The sequence below is a fragment of the Bufo gargarizans genome, chromosome 6 (assembly GCF_014858855.1).
Source record: "Bufo gargarizans isolate SCDJY-AF-19 chromosome 6, ASM1485885v1, whole genome shotgun sequence".
Taxonomy (NCBI): Eukaryota; Metazoa; Chordata; class Amphibia; order Anura; family Bufonidae; genus Bufo; species Bufo gargarizans.
The window spans coordinates 41,317,785-41,324,734 of NC_058085.1; the positions used below are offsets into that span (position 1 = coordinate 41,317,785).

General features: G+C 50.7%; 1 long non-coding RNA gene across 1 annotated transcript; it reads left to right on the forward strand.

The window, feature by feature from the left end:
• The first annotated feature begins 3,251 nt into the window (after window positions 1-3,251).
• On the forward strand, window positions 3,252-4,689 carry LOC122939880. The gene is made up of 2 exons (XR_006390200.1): window positions 3,252-3,388; window positions 3,465-4,689. It is a non-coding gene; the product is annotated as an uncharacterized LOC122939880 (long non-coding RNA).
• Window positions 4,690-6,950: the final 2,261 nt, after the last annotated feature.

The window sequence follows — 6,950 nt, forward strand, 5'->3', positions numbered from 1 at the left end:
GGGGGGGGACATGTGAGTGTGTGTGTGGGGGGACATGTGAAGTGTGTGTGGGGGGGGGACATGTGAAGTGTGTGGGGGGGGGACATGTGAAGTGTGTGTGGGGGGGGACATTTGAAGTGTGTGTGGGGGGGGACATGTGAAGTGTGTGTGGGGGGGGACATGTGAAGTGTGTGGGGGGGGGACATGTGAAAAGTGTGTGGGGGGGGGACATGGTGAAGTGTGTGTGGGGGGGGACATGTGAAGTGTGTGTGGGGGGGGGACACATGTGAATGTGTGTGTGTGGGGGGGACATGTGAAGTGTGTGTGGGGGGGGACATGTGAAGTGTGTGTGGGGGGGGACATGTGAAGTGTGTGTGGGGGGGGACATGTGAGTGTGTGGGGGGGGGGGACATGTGAAAAGTGTGTGGGGGGACATGTGAAGTGTGTGGGGGGGGGGCATGTGAAGTGTGTGTGGGGGGGGGACACATGTGAAGTGTGTGTGTGGGGGGGACACATGTGAAGTGGTGTGTGGGGGGGACATGTGAAGTGTGTGTGGGGGGGGACCATGTGAAGTGTGTGTGGGGGGGGACATGTGAAGTGTGTGTGGGGGGGACATGTGAAGTGTGTGTGGGGGGGGGACATGTGAAGTGTGTGTGGGGGGGACATGTGAAGTGTGTGTGGGGGGGGGACATGTCAAGTGTGTGTGGGGGGGGGACATGTGAAGTGTGTGTGGGGGGGGGACATGTGAAGTGTGTGTGGGGGGGGGGACATGTGAAGTGTGTGTGGGGGGGACATGTGAAGTGTGTGTGGGGGGGGACATGTGAAGTGTGTGTGGGGGGGGACATGTGAAGTGTGTGGGGGGGGACATGTGAAGTGTGTGTGGGGGGGACATGTGAAGTGTGTGTGGGGGGGGACATGTGAAGTGTGTGTGGGGGGGGGACATGTGAAGTGTGTGTGGGGGGGACATGTGAAGTGTGTGTGGGGGGGGACATGTGAAGTGTGTGTGGGGGGGCGACATGTGAAGTGTGTGTGGGGGGAAGGGGGGGGACATGTGAAGTGTGTGTGGGGGGGGACATGTGAAGTGTGTGTGTGGGGGGGGGACACATGTGAAGTGTGTGTGGGGGGGGGGGGACACATGTGAAGTGTGTGTGTGGGGGGGGACACATGTGAAGTGTGTGTGTGGGGGGGACACATGTGAAGTGTGTGGGGGGGACATGTGAAGTGTGTGTGGGTGGGGACATGTGAAGTGTGTGTGGGGGGGACATGTGAAGTGTGTGTGGGGGGGGACATGTGAAGTGTGTGTGGGGGGGGACATGTGAAGTGTGTGTGGGGGGGGACATGTGAAGGTGTTGGGGGGGACATGTGAAGTGTTGTGTGGGGGGGGACATGTGACGTGTGTGTGGGGGGGGACATGTGAAGTGTGTGGGGGGGGGGGACATGTGAAGTGTGTGTGGGGGGGGGGACAGTGAAGTGTGTGTGGGGGGGGACATGTGAAGTGTTTGTGGGGGGGACATGTGAAGTGTGTGTGGGGGGGACATGTGAACGTGTGTGTGGGGGGGGGACATGTGAAGTGTGTGTGGGGGGGACATGTGAAGTGTGTGTGGGGGGGGACATGTGAAGTGTGTGTGGGGGGGACATGTGAAGTGTGTGTGGGGGGGGCAACATGTGAAGTGTGTGTGGGGGGGGACATGTGAAGTGTGTGTGGGGGGGCAACATGTGAAGTGTGTGTGGTGGGTGGGGGGGCAACATGTGAAGTGTGTGTGGTGGGTGGGGGGGGGGCGAACATGTGAAGTGTGTGTGGTGGGTGGGGGGGGGGCGAACATGTGAAGTGTGTGTGGTGGGTGGGGGGGGCGAACATGTGAAGTTTGTGTGGTGGGTGGGGGGGTAGGCTATGCCCACATTATCTAATAGGTGCGGGTTCCACCGCTGGGACCTGCACCTATATCGCGAACGGCACCTTCCATTCATTGAGAATAGCTGAGAGCTGGCTTGGCTATTTTCATCGGCCCCATACAAATGAAATGGAGCATTGGCCGTTCATACGTTCCATTCACATCTGCGCTGAGCAGCGCTTGGTGGTGGACAGACCCCTGGAAATCCACAGCGCTCCCCTCTTTGTTCTCCAGAGGTGGGACCCGCACCTATCAGACAATGGGGGCATATCCTAGCGATATGCTCCCATTGTCTGTGATGGGAAAACCCATTTAATGTCGTTATCGTGTACATTTTTTATATTGCCCAACCCTAGACCACCATGGTGACTTCTCTCTGCAGAGTTTGTCAAACAGACATCTTAGTTTCCTACTTTTCCATCATCCTCCCACCTTCTCAACACCCCGTCCTGCCACCTCTAATATTTTCTGCTGTGCCCCCCAATACTATACTGCAGAAACAGTTCCCCTGAAAATACTGGTACCACACAGAGTGCGCAAGTACAAAAAATACCCCCTTAACTTTAAGATCAGACCCCCCCCCCCCCATATCAGACCTCAGATGAGACCCCCTTTAGGCCTGCATGTCAGAAAACCCTCCATGTATTAGACCTCAGACCAGACCTCTCAGCCCCAACCTCAAGACCCCCTTATATCAGACAACCCCCATTAGACCTCCATATCAACCTCATTACACCTCTGGACCCCCATTAGACCTACAGACCCCCATATCAGATTTCAGACTAGACCCCATTAAACCGCGAGACCTCAGACCACACTCTGATTAGCCCCCCCTCCCCCCAAACCAGACCTCAAGAGACCCATATCGGACCACTGTAAGACTTCTAGGACCCCCCCCCCCATATCAGACCTCCAGAGGATAGATCATCAGTTTAAACAAAGTACAGAACCCCTTTAAATACTGACCAATGATTCTGCCCTTTGATCAGTGCTCGTTTGCATTGGCCTTTTACACAGGTGGATGCAAACGATCACTGTCTACTGAGTGATCCTGCCCCCTGCATACTTCTCTATACTGTTGGCAGCGTGCTGTCCTGGTTACACGGTACAACCTACTGCCGACACTATAGAGAAGTCTGCAGGGTCCGGATGTTACAGCGCACGGTCAGTGCCTACAGCAGCAACTGTACGTCAATTGATTGAAGGGCCTCTGACACGGCCCGATTAGCGGTGACCAGCTTTCATATAAACACTTGTTGTCCAATAATCCCTCCTTTTAATTCAGCCCTGAGGGTACATTGACACTAACAGATTATCTGACGGATTTTATAACCAATTATTGTTCAAATGGCCGTTATCACACATCTTATGTTACACAGGAATTATTGGTCTAATTGGACAGAAATTGGTGACATAATCTGATGGTATAAATGCACTATTCTGACCACTCCTTATCTACTGGTCCCTGGTCCACTATGATGGTCTTCAGTCTGAGAGCGGGCAGAATGCAGTTTCTGGTAATGGACTCTGGTGACGAGGGGGGACCTGATGGCCTTGGATCTTTTACTCAAAACCCCTTTTTATTTTTAACAGGCAACAGCCATGCTCTGAAGCAGATGTCACCGCAACGGGAGGGACGGAGGACGAGCCTGTCTGCGCAGAGGGTCACCAAATGTTATTACATGTTAGATATATTTTATGTAATTCAATTATTTATTTTAAAAAAAAGGTGTATTTTTGATTTTAAAAAAAGTAATATATTTTTTTTTTTAAATAGCACATAAGGACTTTTAGATTTAGTTTACAATAACCAGAGGTCGCAATAACACCTGTACAAGCGTCGCCTGTTCAGGCCATTTTACTACCTGGAAAAAGTCTAAGACGAACCAATACACCTTAGACTTTTCCCTGCTTTTCATCAGCATGAGGCGCTATGAACGGCACAGGCAGCACAGCGATGCTGCCTGCAGTAACCAATAGCAAAGCTCCAGACAGCAAGAAGCTTTGCTATTGGTTAGTATGGGCAGGCGCAGGAGCGATACAGGTCCTGCATCAGGGGAAGCCGGCGGGCGCTGGAAGGAGGAGGGGCTGGCTCCCGGGGGATGTTTGAATATGGAGTGCCGGGCGCGCTGCACAAGGACCCTGGCGGCTGTGGAGCTAAAGACTGGGCCCTGACATGAAGGACACAGAACAAGGTGACAGCAGTGTGTAACGTAACGATGTGTGTGATGTATGTAGTGCAGTGTGTGATCATCACACACATGTATACATCACACGCTGTCCTACATACATCACACGCTGTCCTACATACATCACACGCTGTCCTACATGCATCACACGCTGTACTACATGCATCACACGCTGTACTACATACATCACACGCTGTACTACATACATCACACGCTGTACTACATGCATCACACGCTGTACTACATGCATCACACGCTGTACTACATGCATCACACGCTGTACTACATGCATCACACGCTGTACTACATGCATCACACGCTGTACTACATGCATCACACGCTGTACTACATGCATCACACGCTGTACTACATGCATCACACGCTGTACTACATGCATCACACGCTGTACTACATGCATCACACGCTGTACTGTAGTAAATGCAGATGGGCTATTATAGCCGAGTGGTAAAGTAGAGGGAATTATTTCTATTGTTCTGCTCATCTAATGGAGCAGAACAACGAAAATAATGGAAGCGCTGGATCGGGCATGTAAGGGTTTTTGTCATACGATCAGGACTCTGCAGGATGGGAAAGTGGAGTATAGTTTTTTCCATCCTGCAAAGTCCAACCAAAAACATGTAGGCTAACTTATTGAATTTTTTTACAAAAAAAAATGGTGACAGATGCCACAGTATGGAGTCTGTGAGGCATCTGTTAATGTATATACAGCTTTTGTGTGTACGTTAAATATATGGCGAAAATGTTATGTGAACCAGGGCTAACTGACAGGAAAGAAGCTGAACAGACCGCGCTTACTATGATGGATCCGTTCAGATTCCTTCCACGAGCCTGTCTTTTTACCAGACCAAAAAAGTGCTGCATACAAGGCTTTTTTGTCTAGTCTTTAGTAGGAATCGACCGATTATCGGTTTTACCGATATTATCGGCCGATATTCAGGATTTTGACTGTTATACCGGCATCTATTTTGCCGATATTCCGATAACGTATGGGGAACACAGATCGCGCTGCTCTCCGTGTTCCCTCAGCAGCACAGGGGGAGAAGGAAGCAGTGTCTCCCTCCCCCTGTGCTGCTGCTGCCGCCGCCAATGAAGGTAAATCTCTAATTTATTCATATACAGGAGGCGGGAGCTGCAGAATCACATAGCCGGCTCCCGACCTCTATGAGCGGTACCTGCGATCTGCAGTAGTTAACCCCTCAGGTGTCGGGGATCGCAGCTACTGCTCATAGAGGTCGGGAGCCGGCTACGTGATTCTGCAGCTCCCACCTCCTGTATATGAATAAATGAGAGATTTATCTTCATTGGTGGTGCAGTGCGCCCCCCCCACCCAAGCCCCCCAGTATTAATCATAGGTGGTTGTGGCCACAGGGTCCCCTCCTCCTCCGATCGGAGCCCCAGCAGTGTAAGTCTGGGTCTCCGATCGGTTACCATGGCAGCCAGGACGCTATTGAAGCCCTGGCTGCCATGGTAAGCTCCCTGCTGCTGTGCACAGGGACAGTGTGAGCTCCTATTCACCCTGATAGAGCTCTATCAGGGTGAATAGGACAATGGTTCTAGTCCCTAAGGGGCTAATAGTTAGTAAAAAAACTAAACAAAAAAAACACCAAAATATTAAGTATAAATGAAAAAAATAAAAATAAAATACACGTTAACAATAAACATTCATTTTCAGCAGATTTGTGTAGGAATTTTTTTTCTCAAAAATGAAAATTCACAGAATATCGGTATAAATTATTGGCTATTGGCCTGAAAGTTCACAAATTATCGGTATCGGCCCAAAAAAATCAATATCGGTCGATCCCTAGTCTTTAGACAGAATCTGCAACAGAGGCTCCAAACGCAGATGTGAGCGAGTGTAGGCCGATATATTATGTATTCGAATTACTGCAAATTTAGTACTCCTCAGGTAAAAAATACTCCTCAGAAATGGTCAGAGGAGTATTTCTACTCTTCTGGAATAAATGTAGTGCGACCTCTGACAGTAACTATATGCTGGCGCACTTTTGCATGCCATCATATTGTGGTTGTGCTTAAAGAAACTAACCAGTGCATAATGACCTCCAGTTCCAGCGATGATGGCAGAGGACTGTGTGTCATTATAGAAGAGGATAGTCTACGGCTGCGAACACACGTTTCAGAAAAGCAGCAGATTATTGCTGTTCCCCAAGCAAGTCTGTTAGCATGTGAAAATCCGCAGCACTTCTGCAACATGCTCACATCCCATGTGTCAGTGCAAATCGTGAGTAATGAGGGCAGCACTTACACGTGGGACTGGTAAGAGCATGACCATCTGTGGCATCAATGGTATTCAATGGAAATGTAGTATGACAACTAGGTAAATTGTAATGAACTGCCTAAACTAACATACTGCGGGTTGTAGCACCTAACCTGGAGTAGGTGACGGCTGAGCAGGCAGTATAGAGTCCATAAAACAAGTCTCAAAGGGTCAGGCAGGAGCAGTGACTGACTACAGGCCAAGGTAGCATAGGTGCAGGCGGGTCAGGAGCAGTGACTGACTACAGGCCAAAGTAGCATAGGTGCAGGCGGGTCAGGAGCAGTGACTGACTACAGGCCAAGGTAGCATAGGTGCAGGTGGGTCAGGAGCAGTGACTGATTACAGGCCAAGGTAGCATAGGTGCAGGCGGGTCAGGAGCAGTGACTGATTACAGGCCAAGGTAGCATAGGTGCAGGCGGGTCAGGAGCAGTGACTGACTACAGGCCAAGGTAGCATAGGTGCAGACGGGTCAGGAGCAGTGACTGACTACAGGCCAAGGTAGCATAGGTGCAGGTGGGTCAGGAGCAGTGACTGACTACAGGCCAAGGTAGCATAGGTGCAGGCGGGTCAGGAGCAGTGACTGAATACAGGCCA